This window comes from Bidens hawaiensis, unplaced genomic scaffold (genome assembly GCF_021521415.1).
Source record: "Bidens hawaiensis isolate Kalapana, Puna unplaced genomic scaffold, B.hawaiensis_p1.1 tig00045644_1, whole genome shotgun sequence".
In the NCBI taxonomy this organism is placed as follows: Eukaryota; Viridiplantae; Streptophyta; class Magnoliopsida; order Asterales; family Asteraceae; genus Bidens; species Bidens hawaiensis.
Genome location: NW_027498142.1, coordinates 4,120 through 15,263, shown reverse-complemented (window position 1 = coordinate 15,263; position 11,144 = coordinate 4,120). Strand labels below are relative to the sequence as shown.

Genomic DNA, 11,144 nt, shown 5'->3' with positions numbered 1-11,144 from the left:
AAAAAGGAAATTCATATTCATAGATATTGATGAAAAGAGGTGGTCAAAGAAAAACGACACCGTTTACCATTTCACCAGATAAAAAATAAACCGAAAATAACGGCAGCATATCATTAGCATTTTACCCTGATTTTCCCTGCGTCGTATTAAACCCACTTCCTCCTTATTATATAAACCAACTGCACTGCTCGGATAAACCGTGTCAGTCATAACTCATAACCCAACACCACCACCGGCAATGCAGCCGGAGAATCCAAATCCAGACACACCACCACCTCCATTATAATAACCAACCAACAACTCTCACAATGTCACCACCACCTTCCACCCGCGAATTCAAAACCCGAGTCCTCACCTGCCTCCACAAACTCTCCGACCGTGACACCCACTCCGCCGCCGCTTCAGAACTCGAATCCATCGCCAAAACCCTCGACCACCACCTCATCCCACCCTTCTTATCCTCCATCTCCGCCACCGACTCCTCCGACAAATCACCCGTCCGTAAACAATGCGTCCGATTAATCTCCACCTTATCCCAATCCCACGGCAACACATTATCCCCCCACTTATCCAAACTCATCTCCGCCGTCCTCCGCCGCCTCCGTGACCCCGACTCCGCCGTCCGATCCGCCTGCATCTCCGCCACCGGATCAATCGCATCACACGTCACCAAACCTCCGTTCACCTCCGTTGCTAAACCGTTAGTTGATGCTTTGGTTTCAGAACAGGATTTAAATTCTCAGACCGGCGCGGCTCTGTGTTTAGCCGCGGCTATAGTCGGCGCGCCGGATCATGATATTGGTTACTTGAGGAGAGCGGTATTGAGGATTGAGAAGTTGTTGAAGTGTGACGGGTTTAAGGCGAAGGCGGCTTTGTTGTCGGTTTTAGGGAGCGTGATTGGCGTTGGTGCGGTGGATAGTCCGGTTGTTGTGAAGGGTTTGGTGGGTGTGTTGGTTGAGTTTGTGGTCAAGAGTGAGGATTGGAGTGTCAGGAAATCGGCTGCCGAGGCGTTAGAGACGTTGGCGGTTGTGGAGAGGGGTTTGTTGTTGGAGTTTAAGGCGGCGTGTTTGAAGACGTTTGAGGCGAAGAGGTTTGATAAGGTGAAGATTGTTAGGGAGACAATGAGTCGGATGATTGAAGCATGGAAGGCGATTCCGGATGTGCAGGAGGAGGGGTTAACGCTTTCGGAATCGCAGTCGGCTTCTATAGGTATTAGATTAATAGATCTTGTATTATTATTAATGTTGGATTAGAGATCTATAGCAATTAAACTTTTAATGTGTGATCTGGTTGTTAAAGTTGCTAGTGATGGAAATCAACCAAGAATTGGGCAAATGACTAATAAGAGAATTGGGACGAGCCGAATTGCGTTGGAAAATGGTAACAAGAAAACTGGCCCGGCGATGTTTAGGAAGCTGGATCGAAAGAAGCCAGCTATGACTGCTGTTGTTCGTCCTGCAAGTCCACCGTCTGTGAATGATAATCATATCAATAACAAATTTGTAAAACCGGAAATGAAACAAGAGATTGTTGAAGAAGTGTATGAATCTGAATGTCACAGTGCAAGCCGAAGTACCACTGTTGCAGAGAGCAACATTATTCACAGAAGCGAGAAGGATTCTGAGGAATTAGCTTTGATTTGTAATCACTTAGTTCAAATCGAAACCCGACAGTCTAATCTGCTTGATATGCTTCAGGTAATTTGCCTCTTTCGGTAGGTTAATTGTTGTTGTGCTTATATGATTTATGTGTGTACTTGAATAGTTGAATAATGTTATTGTTTAAATTATAGAAATTTACAAGAAGCTCCGAGACGGGGATGCGAGCACTGGAGACGCGAGTGCATGGTCTAGAGTTAACACTTGATGAGATCTCGTTTGACTTAGCGAGGTCAACTGGAAGGTTGTCACATCCAGAAGCCACACAACCCGGGTGCTGCAAGTTACCTGGTTCGGGCTTTTTGACTTCCAAGCTCTGGATGAAAACAGAAACTCAACATTCAAATACTAGAAGCCAGATGAGTGGTAAGATAATGAATCTCGAATCATGTAACCGAGAAAACCGTGGATTCAGGCGTCAAGGGTTAATCAAGAATCCATTGGCTGTTGTTCACCATGGGGTTTCTGAGATTTAACTCACAAGTATATCTCATGCCTTGCTATGTTGCAATATCTTTTGCCGGATTTATTTTGATACCGGATTTGTTCCACGTATTAGTGTTACCGCAACCGTTTAGGCTCGGGAGAGTGTGAATTTGGAGAAGCTTTGATTGTGTATATATGTTGATATTACAAATTTACAATTATCATGAGTTTTTTTTATTGCTAAGGTAAGAAATGAATTTCCACATTATCTGATTATGATGTTGGATCAGATTGGTTTCGACATTAATAGATTAAATGAAACTTGTAAAATGACATATTGATGCGTTTGTATTTTAAGAAAATGAAGTCTAAATGCAATGAATATGCATACTCTTTAAGGATCCTACTTTTTAAGTCATGCCCTGCAAGAAAAAACTACTTTTTAAGTTATTTCAAAACCAGACACATGATTTGCCATCAGCATACTGGTAGCATGTCAAGCACAGTCATGAGCCCCTACTCGAGTGTATGCTTTCACCCGGGGGGATACATGTGATGATTCTTAAATGGACATAAATGTACACTAAAGTTAATGATTGGACTTGCTTTTTATGTATCACCAAGTATTTGTCGAAACGAGGATATTTTTTGCTCCCGTGAAGATTATAGAGATCTTATTTTTGATTCGATTGTTTTTGTTTCCTTTTTATGTGTTTCATCTCGTAATTGTAAGTTTCATTTGACACTCCCTAGTTTTCTTAGTTCACTTATGTCTAGCAAAACAAACGGACAAGTCAAAATGGACGGGAAGTGAGGCCCAAAAACTTTTTTTCATTTACTAATATTCGGTGTTGGGATGTCTGTCACTTGATTATAGATTTTTTTGGAATGGATTTAGTCGGATCAAATAATAAAAGTATAATCTACCAAATCATTAGAAATAAATAATAGAATAGTGACGATATATGACACGGGTTTTTTCTCTTGGCTGTTTTGGGTTAATTTAATTGCCCTCATGTTAACCGTTTAATGTCATGATATATAAATCCATATGTATTACTTTTCTATTTATAAGGCGCCGGTGAAGGTTATTAATGATTTGGAAGCTATAATATAAAAGTTTCTATGGGGTGGGAACTTAGAGGTACGGAAGATACATTGGGTTGCTTGGGATAAGATCACGTACAAAGAAGAATGAAGGTTTGGGGTTGAAGAGATTCGATATAAGTAATAGTTTGCTGTTACTTAAGTGGGTGTGTAGATATAGAGTGGAGGCATGCACGTTGTGGAGAAACCTTATTGACTCTATTCATTACAAAAAAAAGAAATGGGGAGTGATAAGTGATGTCTCTTAATAATTGTTTAACAAGAACATGGAAAAACCTAGTGAAGCATGGGTATAATACTAAGGTTGAAGGACGTAGTATGAACGATTTGATGAAAGGTAAGTTGGGATATGGGAGAAGCATTTGGTTTTGGATTGATGTTTCGCTAGGTGAAAAAGCATTCAAAGATAGATTCCCTAGTTTATTTAAACTAGAAAAGAACAAGTTGGTCATGGTTGCGAAGCGATGTGATTCACTAGCTGATGGTTCGAGTTTTTGGAATAAAGTTAGTGTTTCTAGGATTGCTAATGTGCGGGTTGAGAAAGAATCATGCCTGGATATTATTGCCAGTATCACTTTTTAGATGCTCTGGATTCTTGGAATTGGTTAGTGGATGATTCGGGGGTGTTTTCAGTCAAGTCGGCTAAGCATTGGCTTCAGAAGGAGGATCAACATAGGCCGCGTTTGTCTTAGAGTGGTATAAATGGGTTTCGACTAAAGTAAACATATTTGTTTGGCGAGCGGAGATGGATAGAATTGCTACAACATTAGCCTTTAGAAAGAAGGAATATTCATGTACCGAGAAAAAAATTGCGTTTTTATGATCATATCCTGGAAACGGGAGTGCATTTGTTTTCGGGATGTATATTTGCAACCGGAATTTGGGAAACGATAACTTCTTGGTGTGGTATACCAAACATCTTCGCGTTTTCAGTTCGAGATATTGTAACCATGCATAAATCGGTGGGGCTGAAGAAGATAGCGTTTCAGGGGATCATGTTCATCTCGTTGTGAAGTATTTAGAAAGCAAGAAATAATCGCATATTTTAGAATAAAAATTTGAATGTTACGGAAGTGGTTGCAGAGATAAAAATTCTGAGCTTCCTTTGGTTTAGATGTAGATATAAAAAGGGTTGTATAGATTGTAATTCGTGGTGTAAATTCGACGTGATGTAATAGGCTTTGGTTTGCTGCAGCTCTTTCTCTTTCTTGGAGTTAGAGTTGGCGGGCTGATTGTTAATAAAAGTTTTCTTTCAAAAAAAATATATATATATATAAATCCATATGTAAAAAAAGACGTTTCTAATAAATAAAAATTAAGAGTTGTAATCAGATTAATCAATAAGATTGCATTAAAAGTTTTCTTTCAAAAAAAATATATATATAAATCCATATGTAAATAAAGACGTTTCTAATAAATAAAAATTAAGAGTTGTAATCAGATTAATCAATAAGATTGCATTCAACAAAGCTTTTGATCTATCATTTGAAGAGCATGTGGTAAAATATTGGTAAAGCCTAAAATATAGGTAATCAAGTTGCAAGTAAAACACAAAACCATAATTAATTTAACTTGATCTCCTAGTAATATTATTACCTGCTTCTTGTGCAAATTGTTTCACTTTGCTCTAAAATCTGTAATAATTCAAATAAAATTTCACTAGTTAAAGAGCCTTCTGTAACCTAATATTAGAAGATGATCTTTGGTTCAATAAATTTTCTTAAGAGCAATCGAAAAACTTAATCAAAGTTGATGTTCATACTTTTGCTTATTACTTTGTTTTCAAAGAAAACATGTATCAATTGATCTTGTCTTAGCAAATCATTACATTAATAATTAAGTTGTTGTCCAAACTATTAATATCGCTTGCATGATGAATAATTCTACTTTCTTTTATTCCATCTTTTTTTTGAATGGCCAACTAAGTAACGCTGGGTACCCCGTACGCAGCCCCCATTGGCTACTAGCCGGCCACTAGTCCGAACGGACGGAGCCCCTAGCGGTCCACCTGTTGAGGGATTCACCGGATAAAACCCGACCCCCACGCCCGCCAAACGGCACGACAGCAAGGAGCCGGTAAAACCGGGTGAGATCAGGACTCGAACCCTGGCAAGCCAGGGTCATCCCTCATATCTCCCATATAAGTTGGTGGTAGTGAGGTTTGATCCCCCTACCTCTGAATAATTCTACTTTCTTTTATTCCATCTACTAAAACCTTCAGTGTGATTTCCAAATTATTTCTTAAACAAGTAGCAATACAAGTAAAATGCTCCGTCAATTTATATACCCTAATCAATTTCCATAACTATTAAACCATGCGTGACAAAAACATCTTGCTTTATCACTAAACACTTGTGAAAAACCTTGGGCCGTTGGTCGACATGGACGTTTGGTCCCATATGCCCTTGGTTTTCCACTTTTCCTTCCGAATGTTACAACATAAACCTTAAAAAAATTCTCATGGGTATCATTTGAAGATAAAGATTCAAGGTCTCAAAATTTCCTTTTGAAATAACTTTTCACATTCCCTAAAATTGAAATGTGACATTCGAATCAAACAAAATACGTACAAGTCATCAATTTAAATACGTATCAATTTTTTGAATACATATTTTAAATACATATTTAAATACGTACAAGTCATCATTTAAATACATATGTTGAATAAGTACAAGTCATCAATTGAATACATACAATTTTCTGCTGAAGTGCTTAACCTAGTGGTATCAATACGTGTTGGAAAAGTCCCTTTGAGGTTCAAATCTCATAATGAGTGTGTATTAGCTATTGTGAACGTAGCAAAACTAAAAGTTTAATAATCATATTAACATTCTAAATTCAAACAAATAATCAAATTCAAGTAAGATAACAAAAGTAGCAAGTAGCAACTATCCATTATAAAGTTATGTAAAGTTACAACTTTTAGCAAATAAAAATAAAATGAGAAGATGAGTGAGGGCTAGCCGGCTGGGTAGAGTAAAAGATGTAGACTTTGACTAGGCATACGGGCTTAATTTAAGTGACTTAAGTCTTGTGTAAATTTAATGGGCTCATTTAGTTTTAAATCAGGCTTAATTTAGGCAGGCTTAATGGGTAGAACCAATAATGGGTTGTCTCACGTCTGCTTGTTTTTAATGTGTTAAAAAACTAGATTTTAAAAGGCAAATTAGAAATAAATAATCATATCTTTTATGTATTTTTTATGTATTGGTCGATAATAACTTTACTTTTAAAAATTTATGCCAACGGTCTAACATTTCGATTATTATTCTCTCAATGGACCTCCGTTAACAAACACTTAACATCGTTAGGTTTTTTATTTTCCGAATTTCAAACCGATGTTTTAGGGTTTTTGATCGAAAGAAGAATACGAGTTGACTGATGTAAAACTTATCTCGAAAAGGTGATTCAACCGAAGAAACAATGTTTCAATTCGGGTGTTTGAATTTTCAATTATAAAAATTCAAGCCATTTGAATCAACGTTTCAAGATAAGTTTTACATCAGTCGACCCGTATCTTTTTTCCGATCAAAACCCCTGAAACATTGTTTGAAATTCGGAAAAACACTTAAGAACATTAATTGTTTTTTAAACGGAGATCCATTGAAAGAAAAATAGTCGAAAGGTCGGACTGTTGGCTGAGATTTTTAAATGTAAGATATTATCGGTCAATACACAAAAGATGATATTATTTATTTTCAATTTGTCATTTTAAAATGTTTATTTATTTATTTTTTGTTTTAGAGGTTAACAAATTTTTTTTAGTAAGGGTTACTTTCTTTTTGTCGTCGTTAAAAACCTACGGCCTCCCTCGGATTTCGATTGTACAAATGGTATATATAAAAAAAAATATATTCAAGTGCATTGTTTAATTGTTTTGTCAGTTCTTATCGGAAATAGGCCTATTAAAAACCCATAGGAATGGTCTCAAAGCCAGTCCTAACTCCAAACTCTTTTTTTATACCAGCATTTTTTGGTTATAGTAATGCAAAACAATGATTTCAATTCACGTGAAACGAGCCTTTGTAACCTACTAGTGATTGGTTTACTAAAATGACTTGAAACTTTTGCACAATCTGAGTTATAAATCCAAACTTTTGTATAATCAATGTGACTATAAATCTTTACACATAATAACACGTCAATGCTATATTGACGATTAAATCAAATATGAAAGAATACTTTTACAAAAATGTAACCAATTTTTATAATTTCTATGGCTTAATAAATCTCTTGGTATCACCACAACCCATGATAGATGTGGGAAGTCTTGTCACTTTCTCAATACCTTCTTCGAACACTGCTCCCATACCCATGTAAAAATGTGACTCAATATGACAATGAAACGCCCATACACCCGGGTTATCCGCTACAAACCTCAAAGCGGTCCACCCATAAGGATGGACCGCTACTGTATTCTTCATAATCGGGTTCACTAAGTTGTACCTCTTTGGATCCTCTGAAGCATTAAACTTTCCATCACCATACCCGACAACCCAAAAATCATGCCCGTGTAAATGCCACGGGTGCGTCTCACTATTATTAGGATTGATCATGTTCGCATTTTGAAGAATAATATCTACCGTCGTGTTAAACTTTAGTCTATACAAAGAATTGCTAGATGTCGCGTTAACATTAGGAGGGGGGATGCTAATGTCATAAGCTTCATACCCGTTGATAGTATCGGGTGGTGGGGTTTGTTCAAACGTGTGAAGTAAGTTATGTTTAAGCGATATGAGATACGGGGTATGTGGAAGGGTAAACGAGATGTTATTAATCGACCATTTGACACTCCCGTTGATTTGGTTTTGAGTGTTCAAAAGAATAATGACTCTGTCAGATGTCTGAGGCACTGGATGTATGTAGTCAGAATGGGATCTGATAGCAAGACTTTGGTTGACTCGAGATTCAACACCGGGGCCCACTTGGTGGAATAGTTGGTGGGGACCTGCTGGGATGGTTTGGGTAGTAATTAAATATACCCAAAGCATTAGGGGTTGTGTTGTTACGACTCACCATTTTCGACACGACCCAGTAATTCCTTGATGGGTCTTGATTCGCGGTCACTAGAACCGAGTAAGTTTCACCCGAGTAAATATAGAGATTATTTACCACAAACGATTCTACATAGTGACCGTCGGCTTCAACAACCGTCATATTATGTCCCTCTATTTCAAAACTGAGGGCGGCCAAAGCCGTTAAGCTTCCGATCCTAAGCCGGTACGTTTTCCCGGGAACGACTGTGAAAACGTACGGTGAGCATTCGGGATGTGTGGCGTTACATTGATTAGCCGCAATCCCGGGTCTACTGCAGTTGAATCTTCCTTTTCCTTGCATCAACAATGACTGAAAGGAAAATCATAAAATATTAGTTTTTATAAAATTTAAAGTAATATCATAAAATATATTAGAAAGAAGACAGATCTGTGTTGGATTTTTAGTGTATCATGAGTGGTCATAAAAGTAAGATATCATTTAGAATTTCATTTTTATAATAAGTTGTGATTGTAAATTTGAAGTGTAGATAAGTCATTGGATTCCTGTAAATGAGCTACTGATGAAAGAAATTTGTAGTATTCATAAAAGATATTTTTATAATACAACTTTTAGTCAAGATGTTTTATAAAAAATGTTCTTTCAGTCAAAGGTGTTTCATGGCAAACAAAACTATAGATTTAATGCTAGATTAAATAGAGGTGTGTGAGTTAGCTGTTCTAAAATAATTAAATTACCTCAGGATCACCGACCCATTGAAATGGGATGGAAGAGAGTCGGCAGCCTGTTCATACGTGCTTTTATGATACCAATCGTTAAGAATGATGCTTCTATCGTAATGATAAAAGAATGGTTCAACTTGTCCGGCCGGCAAAGCCACCCGAATCGATCCATATAAACCCCCCTCTCGTTGCATCCCGTAATGCGCATGGTACAAGTATGTCCCCGCCTGCATGTTATATTATATAAATAATAATGTTATGACCCCAAGATCTGCAAACATAATATTTGGAGAATAACTTAATTACTTACCCTATCAACAACAAACTTATATCTAAAAGTGTCACCAGGTAAAATAGGACATTGAGTAACCCCTTCAGTTCCATCAGCCCATGGAGTTCCAATCTACAAAACCAATCACAATTTACAAATCCATTAAAACCTCAAACCCCTAAATATTTAACTTATAAATATATAACTTAAATCTATCGGGTAATTACCTGTCGGATACCGTGCCAATGAATGGCAACATTTTCAGTCAACAAACTGTTCTTGAGATCAACAACAATAGTGTCCCCTTGCTGAGCTAATATTGTGGGACCGGGGCTTCTTCCATTAATAGTTATGACTAGCTTCCGGTAGCAATCAGGTGATTTAAACTCGTACTTAACTTCCCATCTGTAATGTCGAATCCTGGCTTCCACTATAGAGTAGACTTAAAATAAGTAGCAATGAAGCACATATTAATATTAAATTCTTCATGTTCAAGTGAATGGGTTTGAATTTTGAAATCATGAGTTGGTTTTAGATTGTGAGATCTATTAGAAGAATATATATATAGACAAGGGTGGTGGCTGGGGTGGAAACTGCTTCGGTGTTTCCAGTAAAATTATATTATAATGTGTATACTGGTATTATATAAATCTGAAAGTCGTAGTTTTACTTTTGTGTACCAGGTATGACTTTGAATATATAGGAAGAGTCAGTCGACGAGTTCACAAATGGTGAAAACAAATTTCTTTTTACGTGTTTGCACATTGTGTTTTATACTTTTATATTTTATTAGTTGAAGCGTTTTCAAAAACTTGGTAACTCTATAATAAGTTATAATTAAATGTGTGCATTCGAATTTGAAATGTAAGCAAAATAAATAAAACTGAAATAGAATATGAGATTCTGTAATAAGTTACAGCTATATAAGTTTTGATAGCTCGGTCCAACGATCGATTCGTATTTAATCGATTGTGTCATAACCGACGAACCCAAGTGAGATCCTTTATTAGTATTTAATTGTACATAATGTGTAGAATGTAGATGATTTCAGTAGGTCCATTTAGGGCATCCATAACAGAGGGGCTAAAATGCTCATTTTTATGGTACACCAACGTTACGTAGACACGTAGGGGGTTTTCTAATTTTAGCCGTGATAGTTAGTCCATTGTATTGATTGCATATTATTTAAAGTAATTGATAAAAAAGAAAGAAGGAGATTTGATTGGTCCATTGACGAATCCATTATCCCAAAACACACTATTATGGGAAAAACGTGTTGGCCAAAATATGATCAAATTCACCCTATGCATAGCATAGTGATGTTTGGAGGTTTTTGGCGCAATAACATTAGTGATGAAAGTGAAACTTACCTACGGATGCCCTTTTAAAAACACTTGGTGAAATATTCTTATATCTTCCAAAGAAAACTTACATGTTTTATTTAAGTATTTTGGTGTTGGTTTGCATAATGCCAAAAAAATATAGCCGCTTTTCCACTATGAGATTATAATTTGTCCAACGCAGAAATTTCTGATAAATCCATTTTCTAACACGCCTCTACTCTATGACTAAAACTCGGAATACGTTACTTCAAAAACATTAAAAAAAATATATTTATGGGACTGAGAATAATTAAGTAATTTATAAATGAACGGCCCTATCGTTGATCACGTCCATATTTTGCATCGGTCAACTTTTGATGGTTTCAAAGAAAGATACTATAGTATTATGCTAAGGTACTTTCGAATATGAATATGATGTAACGCTTAAGGGCTCCGTACAGATGTGTTGGGCTAGCTGGTGGTTTGCCTTTTGTCATTGGGTCATTCCATACGAGATACCTAGTCATTTTATGTTTGTTGTTTGTTCAAAAAAAAAATTTTGAATATGATATAATTCGAAGATTTCTTATTAAACTTGCTTAAAGTTATTTAAAAGGAAATTGTATTATAACGCTATAGTTAC

At 36.5% G+C, this 11,144-nt stretch overlaps 2 pseudogenes across 1 annotated transcript; one reads left to right on the top strand and one right to left on the bottom strand.

Annotated features, from left to right (window-relative positions):
• Window positions 1-222: 222 nt before the first annotated feature.
• Window positions 223-2,421, top strand: LOC143595899 (TORTIFOLIA1-like protein 5 pseudogene; annotated as a pseudogene).
• Window positions 2,422-7,330: 4,909 nt separating this feature from the next.
• Window positions 7,331-9,668, bottom strand: LOC143595900 (L-ascorbate oxidase-like; annotated as a pseudogene). Its single transcript, XR_013146609.1, has 4 exons — window positions 9,407-9,668; window positions 9,219-9,311; window positions 8,924-9,135; window positions 7,331-8,537 (listed from the first exon to the last, which is right to left on the bottom strand). The product of XR_013146609.1 is annotated as an L-ascorbate oxidase-like (transcript).
• Between the last annotated feature and the right edge of the window lie 1,476 nt (window positions 9,669-11,144).